At 28.5% G+C, this 15140-nt stretch overlaps 1 protein-coding gene across 5 annotated transcripts in view; it reads left to right on the forward strand.

Moving 5' to 3' along the window:
• The window catches only part of LOC145669201 (leucine-rich repeat-containing protein 71-like), a 99491-nt gene that overhangs the window by 47454 nt on the left and 36897 nt on the right, over nucleotides 1-15140 (forward strand). The window lies entirely within an intron of this gene.

Raw genomic sequence — 15140 nt, forward strand, 5'->3', positions numbered from 1 at the left:
TTTTTTCCAATAGCAAATCCAATGCGTTCCTATATTTTTAGATGTATCAAAATTAACAATACCGCACTCATTCTTCCTTGGTTGTTTAGGCAATTCATCACTCATAAATACACCTCTAAAGTTTCTTATCTTAAGTTTTTTAACAAGTTGTATTAGGTCTAAATTACTTAAAGGTTTAATTTCTTCTTTTTCTTTACTGTTTTGGAGTTTACGTTTTTTGAAATCTTACCACCTTGTTTTTCTTCCATTGCTAAGTTATGTCGCTTTTGTTCCTCTAATTCCATTTTATTCTTTTTTGCATCATCTACAGTCTTAGCAATAGCAGCCGCACCTCCAGCAACAGAACCTAAAGCACCTATTAAAGCTAAAATCGTTGGAATAGTAAATATAAAACCACCATAATGAACTTTATTATCATTTACCTTCATTTCTTTGTTTATTTTCTTAAGTTGTGGTATAGAAAGAGATAGAGACATACATTGCCCTTTACTTAGTTTTGCTTCCTTTTGTTTGAGTTGTTTGTTAGTTAAAATGTGATCTATATTTAATTGTTTAAGTTCGTGATTAGGAATCGTAAATGTAAAACCTTTTAACTGCATATTTATTATATAATTAAAAGCTTTTTATGAAAAATTCCCATAAAAAGTACATATAAACCTAAATCTAAAAAATACTTATAAACCTAAATCAAATCTTACTTTCATTACTTATAAACCTAAACCAAATCTTACTTTTGTATTCATCACTAAAGCAGTTCCAAGAGCAGGCAGTTTTTCAGTTATTAAATTAGCATCTTTATCAAAAACTCTTTCCCAAGCTTTATTTTCTAATTCCTTATCTGCAATATGTCTTGATTCTGTATCTTTATTATCCCTATAGTATATATCATGTTCTTTACAAGCCTCATCTAATGGATTAATACCTTTATCACCTCTTTCTAATCTTTCTTGTAACTTAGTTCCCGGACCACAGTACGACATACCAGGAATATGCAACTCAAATGGAAGTTTATTAATCAAATCATTTACTAATCCTTTTACATACTTTTCACTATTCCAAAATTTTGGTGGTAGCGTATTCAATATCTTTATCAAATAACCTATACCTTTTGGATCATTAGGTATAAATTGTATGAGTTTAGAATTAATCATATCCATAATACCTACTTTCTCATTATAAAAGTTATCATTTCCAGATTTTTCTTCCCCATCAATAACAATCAAGCGATCAATCAGTTTTCTCACATCATCCATCCATACGTATTCTTTTGATAATTCGTTATATACCTTTATTCCTTCTCCAGATTTTGGTGTCTATTTTGAAGGTGTTGTTGGTTTTATATATTCATCCCAAATAGGTTTGATAATCTCTTTATATTTTTTACTTTTACTAGATTTTTGTTTTCTTGTACTTGGATCATTATTATGAAATGCAACACTAGAATCAATTACTATTTGTTTATATTTTTCTAGATCATCATCGTTATAATTTGTTGGATTATGTTTTGTCAATAATTCCCATAAACCTTCCGTTCCTATATAATGTCGATTATTAATAACTAAATCGTCACCATGAATTTTAACTTCTGCATTTCCTATCATATGTATAATTTTCCCATCTTCATCATATGGTTGTATTCCAAAACTTTTATCATCTCTAGTTGCATAATATCTTGAGGCAATCTTACCAAAATGAGTTGTTGCTAAAGATTCAATTCCTTCTACTTTATATTTAATTTGTTTTTTCATGTGTTTTATTTCTTCTGTTATAGACGTATCACTTTCACTTATAGGACTATCATACATAGGCGGTGTTTCTAATAAGCTTGAATCCACTCTCGCACTTTTATGTACAACTGGAACTAACTCTTGAATTAGATTTTTATTTTCTTTTGCTACTTTTGATATATCTTGCCCTAAATCTTTAATTGCATCAATAACAGGCTGATCTTGTTCTTTAAATTTCTCATACTTACTTCGATTACTTTGTTTAATTTACTTAAATCTTTTAATAAGTTCTTCTTTTAACTTAATATACTTCTTAGCTTTATTAACATCCATTTATTATATAAAGAAAAAATAAAAACATAACATAACATATACGTTTAGTTTACACTTTTAGAAATTCTTTAATTTTATTTCTATATTTACCATTATTCACCTTCCTAGTCATATCTATTGTTAAGAAACCATGTTCTTCACTCCAACACTTGCTACATAACAATTGTAATTTTTCAAACGACATATCAGATGCAACAAATTCATCATATATATGTTTTAAATTTACATTGTCCTGTCTAAATATACAAAGAAAGTTTAAGTTGTCCCTAATTAATTGTTTTGGTACTTTAGAATATGTTTGCCCAAGATAGAAACAGTTCAAACCCTTATGACGACCTCGAGTAAAATATTCTCTAACGTGGTTTTGTTCTTCTAATATGAAATCATCAAATACTACCACAGAATAGTCCTCACATTCATCTAATGGAATAATCTCTTCATTGTTTCCTTTTATTATTGCTATTGTGTCTTTAATATTACGTTCTATATCTCGAAAAAGTTGTATTAAGTGTTGGTATTTAGGTTGATTTAAACTTTTAGAATATATACAAATATTTGCATGTTTTAACCATTTAGGTGCCAACAAAAAATTATCAATCATTAACGTCGTTTTACCACAACCACTAGACCCAACTATTAAACATCTTATATCATCAGGTAACAACTCACCATTCCTCTTTCTCTTCGCTGTTTCTTCTGTTAACCTTACTTTAATATCCCAATTATCCATATTAGTTATTTATTATATAATAAATGAAGGTATTTAATTTAAATGGTTATTCATCTGTATTAAACATGTCATTGCATTACCCATTTGAAAACGATTTAGAAGTAGCTGTTGCAGGATTTTATACAACATACTTAACTCCAAACATTACAGAAAAAATAATAAATTAACGTTTTGTAACTTTCCTGGCTATTCTAATATTGCAAAACAAGTCATAAATCACCCTGGTCAATATAGTTTACAAGAATTAGAAGAATATATTAAATCAAATCTTCCATACACTGGTGATACTTTTAAAAATATTAAATTTACTGAGGACAGAGAGAAAAATAGAGTTAAAATATTTAGCGAACCGTGTAATATAACCTTAGACAAGATTATATTACACTGTAATTAACACTGTATTAGGTTTTAGTGATAAAAACTTGGTTAGAAACACAGAACATGTTGGAGATAAGGTGCCAAGGTTTCATCCGTTTGATACTATAAATATTCACTGTGATTTAGCAGAAGGTATGATTTTAAAACATAATGACACACACACAACGAAACAGACTTAATTGCAACATTTAGAACAAATTCAGAGTTTAGAGAACCAATTATATATGAACCTAATGAAAAGATATTTTTCCCAATACATCACAATAAATTTAATAATTTCAAAGTTTCAATTAAAGATGAGAATGGTGATTTGATTGATTTTGGTGGAGCTCGTATAACTGTTCTCCTTGCTGTTAAATAATTTGAATTGTTATATAATAAATATGGACATCTTTGGTAATACTAAAAGGAGGACTACAAACCTCAATCATGTAAGTGAAGTTTTTACATCAAATAATATAACATGGGTTGATTTCAAAAACAAAAGACTTGTTAATGTAGGTGATGCAATTGACCAACATGATGTAGTAACTTTACAACAGCTAGATTTAATAAATAGTAATGTTAATAGTCAATTGGAAGGTGATAGAAACAAATTTGAAGATGTATTAAAAACATTACAAGACACATATATAAAGAAAGATGATTTTCAAAAGATTAGGATGGATACTACTAAATTGATTATGCAGAAAGAAACTATACCCCTAATATGTCGATTGATAGTTAAAAATGTTAAGGAACCAATCTTTAGAATATTTAATCTCTCTAATGGTTACAAATTTCTCTATAATGGGAAAATAATGCACATGGAATTAAGTTTGGATAAATACTTTCTAGAGATATATTTAGGTGATACTTTGATTGAAAATTTACCTGTAAACATTAAAAAGGGTGATATAATTACGTTTCAAGCTATGGAAGAAGGGCAACCATTGCAAGTTATTATGTATATAGAAAGAGAGCTTTCATAAAACCATTTGCTATATTCAATCTATATAACAACATTCTAATTCAATCTATATAACAACATTTTAATTCAATCTATATAACAACATTCTAGATTGAATTATACAGATGAATTATAAATTGTTATATAGATTGAATTATTGTTTGAATTATAGACTAAGTTATAGAATGTTATATTGATTAAATTATATAGATGAACAGTGTTTGAATTGTAGAAGTTATTATATAGATTGATTATAGATTGATTATAGATTGAATTATAGATTGAAGTTCGTGATCAATTATAGTATTAATCAACAAATACCAACAACAGCATTAATTATAGTATTAATCAACAACAGCATTAATTATAGTATTAATCAACAACAGCATTAATTATAGTATTAATCAACAACAGCATTAATTATAGTATTAATCATCAAATACCGACACCCGTTAATTATAGTATTAATCATCAAATACCGACACCCGTTAATTATAGTATTAATCATCAAATATCGGCAACAGCATCAAACGAACATATGCTTGAATTATAGTTTGAATTAGGCCGATCTTTAGAATGATGTTGTTAGTTGAATTATAGTTTGAATTAGGCCGATCTTTAGAATGATGTTGTTAGTTGAATTATAGTTTGAATTAGGCCGATCTTTAGAATGATGTTAGTTGAATTATAGTTTGAATTAGGCCGATCTTTAGAATGATGTTGTTAGTTGATATAGTGTTTGAATTATAGATTGAGGTTAATAATTTTCCATATAATAAATAGTATGATGTATTGTGTTAAGTGTAAGAAATCAACAGATACAAAAATAGATAACATTAGAATAGAACAAACAAAGAATGGGGGATATGTTAAGAAAGGTATATGTGTTGTATGTGGTACTAATAAATCCCAATTCATTAAAAACCCCGATTGACTATATGAAGGTGAAGGTATTAGAGAAGACATTATAGAAGAAATTCATAAACCATCTAGAAAGAATTATCCTAGGTTAAGTGTTATTGTTAAAGGTATTGATGATCTTTGGCAAGCTGATCTTGTAGAAATGGATAGTGGTGTGTTAAAAGGTGTTTCAAAATTAAATAAAGGGTATAAGTATTTGCTAACGATTATAGATGTGTTTTCAAAATATGCATTTGCTGTTCCTGTTAAAGATAAGAGTGGTAAGAATGTTACAGAAGCATTTGAATCAGTGTTAAAAGTAAGAAAACCTAGTAACTTACAAACTGATCAAGGTAAAGAGTTTTACAATAAAGAATTTAAGAAGTTGATGGAGGAAAATAGGATTAATCATTATTCAACCTATAGTGGTAAAAAAAGCTTCTGTTGTTGAAAGATTCAATAGAACACTTAAACAAAATATGTGGAAGAAATTTATTGTTCAAGGTAATTATAAGTGGTTAAAAATATTGCAAGGTTTGGTTGATGAATATAATAACAAAGTACATAGAACAATTGGTGTGAAACCTGTAGAAGTGAATAAGAAAAATGAGCATGTGATATTGAAAAAAGTGTATAAGAAAGAATATAAGTCTGTTAAGTTAAAGTATAAGATTGGCGATTATGTTCGTATAAGTAAATTTAAAGGTTTGTTTGAGAAAGGTTATACACCTAATTGGTCAACAGAAGTATTTGTTATTAATGAGGTTATACCATCTAATCCAGCAACATATAAAATTAAAGATTTAAACAATGAAGAAGTTAGAGGAAGATTTTATGAACCAGAATTATTGAAAACTAAATATAAGGATGAGTATTTGGTTGAAAAAATATTGAGAAAGAAAGGTAATAAAGTGTTTGTTAAATGGTTAGAGTTTGATGATTCACATAATAGTTGGATAGATAAGAGTAATGTAATATTATAAATGTTATATTTTATGATTTAATAATTCACATAATAATTCACATAATAATTAAATAAATAAAAGTAATATAATATTATAAATGTTATATTTTATGGTTTAATAATTCACATAATAAATAAATAATATACTATTATAAATGTTATATTTTATGGTTTAATAATTCACATAATAGTTTGATAAGATAAGGAAAATGTTGTAGTCTAAATTTAATGTGTTTAACTTTTATGAATATTTTCACAAAAGGTAATAAAGTGTTTATTAAATGGTAAGGGTTTAATAATTGCATAATAATTAAATAAATAAAAGTAATATAATATTATAAATGTTATTTCATAAAAGGTAATAAAGTGTTTGTTAAATAACTAGGGTTTATTAAATGGTTAGGGTTTAATAATTTGCATAATAATTAAATAAATAAAAGTAATATAATATTATAAATGTTATCTTTTATGGTTATTTCATTAAAGGTAAATAGGATAAGAAGGTGAATAATAATTATGATGATGAGTGAGTTTATGAAAATGATTCAGTTTTTATCATATTAATAATGACTTTGATGGGGTGATCCCATAAAAGCCCTATACTAACACAACACACTAATATATGTAGACAATGACAGGAGTGTACAAGTATTAGCAGTTGTGTTGGGAAAAATAAGTATGCTAATGTAGGTATATATAACATGAAAAAAATATTATGAAAATGAACTAAAAAATTTGGTAAATATATAAATAAACGATACAGTATTTTTTCATATAAGATGAGTATAAATAATGTTAATTTTACTGGTGAGGAGATGAAGGAGATGTCGATTACAAAACTAAAACTAATATGTAAAGTCAAGAAAATCCGTAACTATAGTTCTTTAAATAAGAGTGAATTAATCAAAAAAATCGAACAATATCAAAATGAACCAGATGAATTGAAAGTTATATACACAATGAAAGTTGATGAACTAAAAAAACCATTGTAAAGGTAAGGGAATAAAAGGTTATTCTAAATTAAGAAAGGCTGAACTTATTGACCGTATTAAAAAATATGAAGATGAACAAAACAGATCACAAATTAGAAACATATTTCCATTTAAACAAGATGTTTTTGAAGAATCGAAACCACAACGAATACCAATTAAAGTAGAAACAAAGGAAACAGCAATACAGAAATGATTACAAACTATCACAATTGAAAACATAGGAGGATATAAAGATCCAGTGAAGTTTTTAAATATAAGTGGGAAAGTAGTTATTAACAAAATCAAGGAAGAATTAAAACACCACCCATTAAAAGTCAACCTTGTATTCATTTGTGATTATATTAAAGATAAAGAAGTACAAGAACGCAATTTTAAAACTATGAATGAAAGAATATTACAATCAACTGACTTAGATGAATATATAACCCATGATAAACAAAAACTATGCAGAGAGATGGAGGAATTTCAAGGTAGAGGATCAGGATAGACATTACATCAAATTAAACATTTAGAAATCAGACTAAATAAATATGTACCATTACGAGCTTCTTCCTACATTGACCTTCCTAAACCAATTAAAGATAAGAAAGCAGCAATCAATATTAAAAATCAAGATAATAAATGTTTCTTATATTCAATTGCAAGTTATTTAAAACCTATTGATAGATGTTCTCAATATCAACGACCTTCACACTATACAAAAATTGTGAATGATAAATATTGTAATGGTATTGAATTTCCTGTACAATTAAAAGATATAGTAAAGTTTGAAAAGAGAAGTAACATATCCATTAACATATATAGTTATGATGATGAATATAATATATACCCACTTCAAATCACAAAAAATAAGCAGGATAAACACGTCAATTTATTATATGTAAAAGATGAAAATAATAGTCATTTTTGTTGGATAAAGGATTTATCGAGATTAATAAGAAGTCAAGTAACAAAACATAAGGAGAAATTGTACTTTTGTGATAGATGTTTGGTAAGACATTTTAGAAATGAGAAGCAATTACAACATGAGCTATATTGTAAGGAGCATGAATCTGTTAGAATAGAACTTCCAAAACCATATGACAATCAAATACAGTTCCAAAATTATAATAGATCATTAAGAGTACCATTTACGATATATGCCGATTTTGAATGTTTGTTATGTAAAATGGAAGTAGACCGTAATTGTTCTAAAACTGTGAAGTATCAAAAGCATTTACCAATGAGTTTCTGTTATTATATCAAATACTCAAATGGTGTGTATAAAAGTCCTGTTAGTTATATTGGTTTAGATGCTGCAAAGGTGTTTGTGAAGAAGTTAAAACAAGAAGCAATAGAAATAAAGAAAATATATAACAAAAAAGTTGAAATGAATAACCTAACTAAAGATGAGAACGAGATATATAATAATTCCAATAGTTGTCATATATGTGAGAGAAACTTGAATGATTTACCACCAGCAATTGAAAAACAAATAAATATGTTAAATAAGAAAATACAATTCGCTAAAGATAATGATAGCATGATTGAAAAGTTAGAAGAATGGAAACATGAATTAGGAAAATGTTTAAAGGATATAAATAAAAATAAAGCAAAAGTAAGAGATCATGATCATTTAACTGGGAAGTTTAGAGGTGCAGCTCACAGTTATTGTAACTTAAGCTATCGAAATCCTAATTTTATTCCAGTATTTATTCACAACTTAAGTAGTTATGATACTCACCTGTTTGTTAAAGAACTTGCTTATGATAAGAATGAAATGAAACTAATTGCAAATAATGAGGAAAAATATATAACATACTCAAAATATGTGAAGGTTGATAAAAAGAATGGAATTAATTTACGATTTCTAAATTCATTTAGGTTTATGTCAAGGAGTTTAGCAGAACTAGCAAATAACCTTACAAAAGAACAATATAGAGAAACGTCAAAGTACTTCCCTAATGATTTGTTAGATTTAGTAATTAAAAAAGTTGTGTACCCATATGATTATATTGACTCAATTGAAAGATTAGAAGAAACAAAACTACCTTCAAAAGAAATGTTCTTTAATAAACTTACTAAAACCCACATCAGTGATGAAGATTATGAGCATGCGGAAAATGTTTGGAAGTTATTCAATATTAAAAATCTAGGTGAATATACAGAACTTTATAACAAGACAGATGTATTAATATTAGCTGATGTATTTGAAAGTTTTAGAGATGTGTGTTTAAAAGCATATGGTTTAGATCCTGCTTGGTATTTCACTGCTCCTGGTTTATCGTGGGATTCAATGTTAAAGATGACTAAGATCAAACTAGAAATGTTAACTGACTATGACAAAATATTAATGATAGAAAAAGTTATAAGAGGTGGAATTTCACAATGTAGTAAGAGATATGTAAAAGCAAATAATAAGTATATGAAAAATTATAACAAAGACGAACCTTCAAAGTATTTAGCTTATCTAGATGCAAATAATTTATATGGATGGGCTATGAGTCAATACATGCCTTACAAAGACTTTAAATGGGTTCAACCTTACATGAACATAATGAATATTCCAGATGATTCAGAAACTGGCTACATATTAGAAGTTGATTTAGAATATCCAGAATACTTACATGATAAGCATACAGATCTACCATTAGCTCCAGAAAATATGTGTCCACCAGGATCGAAACATTCAAAATTATTAACAACGCTTTACAATAAAGAAAGATATGTTATTCACTACAGAAACTTAAAATTGTATATGTCACTTGGGATGATATTAAAGAAAATTCATAGAGTATTAGAGTTCAAGCAATCAAACTGGTTAAAGGAATATATTGATCTAAATACAAATATGAGAACAAAAGCTAAGAATGATTTCGAGAAAGATTTTTACAAGTTAATGAACAATAGTGTATTTGGTAAAACAATGGAAAACATTAGAAAGAGGCCATCTATTACCTTAGAATGTGATCCAATGAGGGTGGAAAAGTTAATAGCGAAACCGAACTTTGATTACAGAACAATATTTACTGAAGATTTGTGTGCGATACATATGAAAAAAGAAAAATTGACCTTCAACAAACCTATATATGTTGGTATGAGTGTGCTAGATTTGTCAAAACTATTAATGTATGACTTCCATTACAATATTATGAAACCTAAATACGATATCGATATAGACTTATGTTACACGGATACTGATAGTTTTATATATGAAATTGATACAGATGACTTCTACAAAGACTTAAAGGAAATGGCTGATCTATTTGACACAAGTGATTATGGAAAGGATAATCAATATGGAATACCACTAGTAAACAAAAAAGTATTAGGAAAGATGAAGGATGAAAACAAAGGTAAAATAATGACGGAGTTTATTGGGTTAAGATCAAAGATGTATACATTTAAAGTTGAAAATAAAGAGGAGAAAAAAGCAAAAGGAATAACAAAATGTGTAGTAGCAAAAGAGTTACAATTTGATGATTATAAGCAAACCCTATTCAATGATGTGAAAACATATAAAAATATAAATCTAATTCGAAGTTGTAAGCATGATGTGTATACCATAGCTGTAAATAAGTTAGCATTAGATTCAAATGATGATAAAAGATATATACTAGAGGGTGGTGTAAGTACATTAGCTTGGGGGCATTATAAGATATAGTTAAAATGTATTTATGTGTAGTTTAGTTTTAAGTCATATTTAATTAACTTTTATGTATAGTTTAGTTTTAGGTAAAATTTAATTAACTTTTATGTATAGTTTAGTTTTAGGTAAAATTTAATTAACTTTTATGTGTGGTGTAATTGATAGGTGTTAGTGAGTAATTATGTATAGTTTAGTTTTAGGTAGAATTTAATTAACTTTTATGTGTGGTGTAGTTGATAGGTGTTAGTGAGTAATTATGTATAGTTTAGTTTTAAGTAAAATTTATATTTTTAAGTCATAAAAGTTGTTTTTATAATTTTATCCTTATACATAGGCAACCAGTAACGTGTTAGGAAAAAATTATAAGAAAATAGAAACTATTTACCGTTTGAATTTTGAAAATCGGTTAATATTTGATGAAATTACAGCAAACTCGAAATTTCGGGAATTTTTTACGGGTTTATTTTTGAGTTTTCGGGAAAATGTTATTCTTTAAAAAAGTCTTACAATTTTATTTAACTTAGAGATTTTGTAGAGATATTGAAAAAGGGAAACATATCCTGTGGGTTATGCAACCATCTATGCATTTTAAAAAATTGGATATGTTATTAGTATTCATTTACCGTTTGAATTTTTGAAATCGGTTAATTAGGGGCCGAGGTATTAAATATTAACGTTATTTGGGGGTGGGACTATCAGTGTTGCCAACTCATTTTTAACAATTATCATATTTATTAGTAATGGGGTGAATTCATCCCTATATGTTTTAAAGCGATATCTTGAAAAATTAAAATCCTGGAATGTTCCGAAAAAATATATTGAGTTGGAGACACTGACTTTTTCTTTTTTGAACATTAATGTATTAGCTATATTTGCTAGCTAGGTGGGCATTTTAAGAAGTTACTCACCTACTCAATAGATTGTGTTGCATATCATGTAGTTTATCGCTGAATGTTGATGGGAAGGAAAGAGAGAAAGAGACTCGAGAGATATTTTGTTGTGGATTCAATGACGTAGTCTAACAGCTATTATACAACGTCATCGGTATACTGCTCCATCTCACGAGTGCTAGCTAAAAAGTTCTGTTGGCATGAGGAGGCTAATGCATATATATGTATGTTGGTGTGAGGAGAAGGAAAAAGAAAGAGACTATAAATCTCATGTACATATATGCTCATGCTTCTCTCAAGCAAACTGAATTGTAAATGTGTGTGTGTGTGTGTGTGTGTGTGTGTGTGTGTGTGTGTGTGTGTGTGTGTGTGTGTGTGTGCACAAACCTTCTGTGTTGGGTTGTATAAATACAGGCGGCAAAATGCTAAATTCGTTATTTTTTATCCGATTTTGATAATTCAAACGACATTTAAAAGAGTATGTATCAGAGTTTAAAATGCAATTGTTTATTCTTGCTAAATGTTGTTAGATTTAGTGATTTTTTGTTTTTGTAACTAGATTTAATGATTTTTTGTAACCAAATTTAATGATTTCTGAAGTCAAAACCGGTTATAACCAGATTTTGTAACTAGATTTAGTAATTTTTTGAAGTCAAAATCGGTTATAACCAGATTTTGTAACTAGATTTAGTGATTTTTTGTTTTTGTAACTAGATTTAGTGATTTTTTGTAACTAGATTTAGTGATTTTTATAACTAGATTTAGTGATAGAATGCATTAGAAGTTATTATGAGTAAGATAGAAGTTATTTGAGATGTGATAGAAGTTATTTGGGATAGGGAGTGCGCTAAAAATTATTAGGGGTAGATTGGAAGTTATTAGAGATGATAGGGTGACATATAGTTAAAATGGTCTAATAATAAATTTGTCTGCAGAATCCCCATTCCCTATCTACTTGCAGACAAGGGTCTAAGAAGGAATATATGAGGATTTTAAGACAAACTGAAGTCAAATTATGCCAAATATTGTATATTCATAAAAAAATACATATAGCACTGAAAAATACATATAAAAAACACATATTCATAAAAATACATGGGGGCCACATTAGCATTGGGGGGTCTGGGGCCCCCAACCTCTCCAGAATTGTCGTCCTTGCCTCAGATTATTGAAAAAAATAAAAAATTAGGTTACATGCTTTTAATAAACTCAAGACATAACCAAGACTTAGACAACGGGACGAAAGACCGTGTCTGATGAAATACCTACGAAAGAGATGATGAAGAAAGGAAGGAATGATAATGGAAAATAGGTCATCAAAATACGTAGATAAATGATAAGAATGGAGAAATTCAGATTCAGATATAAATAACGTGTATGATGAGAACCAACTATCGACCAAATGTTTACCATTCGCCAAATACTCGAAAAAAAGTGGGAATACAGTAGCCCGGTACATCAACTATTTATTGATTTTAGAAAGGCGTACGACTCGGTTAGGAGAGAAATATTATACAACGTTCTTACAGAACTTGGAATACCGAGAAAGCTAATTAGATTAATTAAGATATGTTTAAATGAATCCCAAAGTAAAGTCCGAGTAGGAAAATTTTTGTCCACGAGCTTTCACGTCGAAAATGGCCTGAAACAAGGAGATGCGTTGTCGCCATTATTATTTAATTTTGTTCTGGAATACGCTATAAAGAAAATCAAAGATAACAACCAGGGCCTAGAGTTGAACAGTATTCACCATGTTATGACATATGCTGATGATGTAAACTTAATAGGGGATGATAGGAGAACAATAGAAAGAAATGCAGAGATCTTATTAAGCGCTTGCAGGGACATGGGTTTAGAAGTAAATTCAGAGAAAACTAAATACATGGAAGTGCGTCGGGACCGTAATATAGCAAATTATACAGAGCGTTCAAAAAGTCTTTATACACCTGAATCTTAAAGTGGAAATGTTTGGAGGCTCATGGGGGACATTTCCAACATTTGCTGTGAAAATATGTGTTAAAATATGTGTGTATATGCTACGCCCTGTACATAGTGCTTTTATGAAATAAAATATAATAAATTTTGAGTAAAATAATTTTCTCGTTGCTTTGAATGTGTGACAATTCAGGTTCAGAGACTTTTTGAACGCTCTGTAGATGCGTTAAAATATTAAATAATACTTTTGATAAAGTAGATAGTTTCAAATATCTAGGATCAATATTAACAGAGGAAAATCATATCCACGAAGAAATTAAATGTCGACTAAAAGCAGGGAATTCGTGTTACTATTCGGTTCAAAATCTCTTGTCGTCGCGAATTCTGTCGAGGAATTTGAAGCTTAAAATATATAAATCGATAATCATGCCTGTTGTTCTATATGGATGCGAAACATGGTTACTTACACTGAGGGAAGAACATAGACTGAAAGTATTTGAGAACAAAATTCTGAGACGAATATTCGGACCCAAGAGGAAAGGAAATGGGGAATGGCGGAAACTTCATAACGAGGAACTACATAATTTATACGGTTTACCCAACATCGTTAGGGTCGTCAAGTCTAGGAGGCTTAGGTGGGCAGGTCATGTAGCTAGAATGGAAGAAAGTAGAAACGCTTTCAAAGTCTTGAATGGAAGACCAATCGGAAAACGACCATTAGGAAGACCTAGGAGCAGATGGGATGCAATATTAAGATGGATCTCGTAGAGATAGGAATACAAAGGAGAAACTGATTCCAGTTAGCTAAGGATAGAAGTCAGTGGAGAGCTTTTGTGAACGCAGCGTTGAACCTCCGGTTTCCATAGGCCATAGAGTTAGTTGGTTAATTAGTTAGTATGATGAAAACATACGATGATCGAATAATAATAATAATAATAATAATAATAATAATAATAATAATAATAATAATAATAATAATAATAATAATAATAATAATAATAATAATAAAATTATTCTGCCTATTTACTTAATATTTAGAAAATACAGTGCGTTCAATTTAAATGCGGTATGAAGCACTTCCTCCCTCCTCGTCCCCTCCCGTTCCCTCCCTTCCGCTGCAATAAACTTTTCCTGTAACAATGAACATAACGGAACAACAACAAAAAACAAGACTCAAATATACCTTGCGTACTGCTTTTAAATTGAACGCACTGTACTATTTACTGAAATGTAGTTCATGTTCTCGACATATTCCTCATTCTCAAAAGGATGCATCTTCAAATCAATCATGTTATCTTAAGGTTAGACGGTGAATTGGACAAGAATAAAGACCATCTGAAGCATATTGGCTAGTTGAGAAGGAAATCTGCTTGTTTGAAATTACAAATGTCAAATTGAAAAAGAGGATTATGTTCATTTTTGTATATGATATTGATTTTAAAACATAAATGGAAGATGGAAGCAATCAGTTTTGGGCAGTGATGGAACGTCAAAATGCATAGAACTGTTACCCATATTAGTCAGCAATAAATCTAATATTTTTCCCGGGTTATTTTGATTACACGATATACGAATATTTTTTTCTAATTTTTTTTCTTCGTGTAACAATTACAATTTGTTATGTTAATAATAATAATAATAATAATAATAATAATAATAATAATAATAATAATAATAATAATAATAATAATAATAATAATAATAATGTGATTAC

This window comes from Thermobia domestica, chromosome 13 (assembly GCF_964235325.1).
Source record: "Thermobia domestica chromosome 13, izTheDome1.hap1.1, whole genome shotgun sequence".
Taxonomy (NCBI): Eukaryota; Metazoa; Arthropoda; class Insecta; order Zygentoma; family Lepismatidae; genus Thermobia; species Thermobia domestica.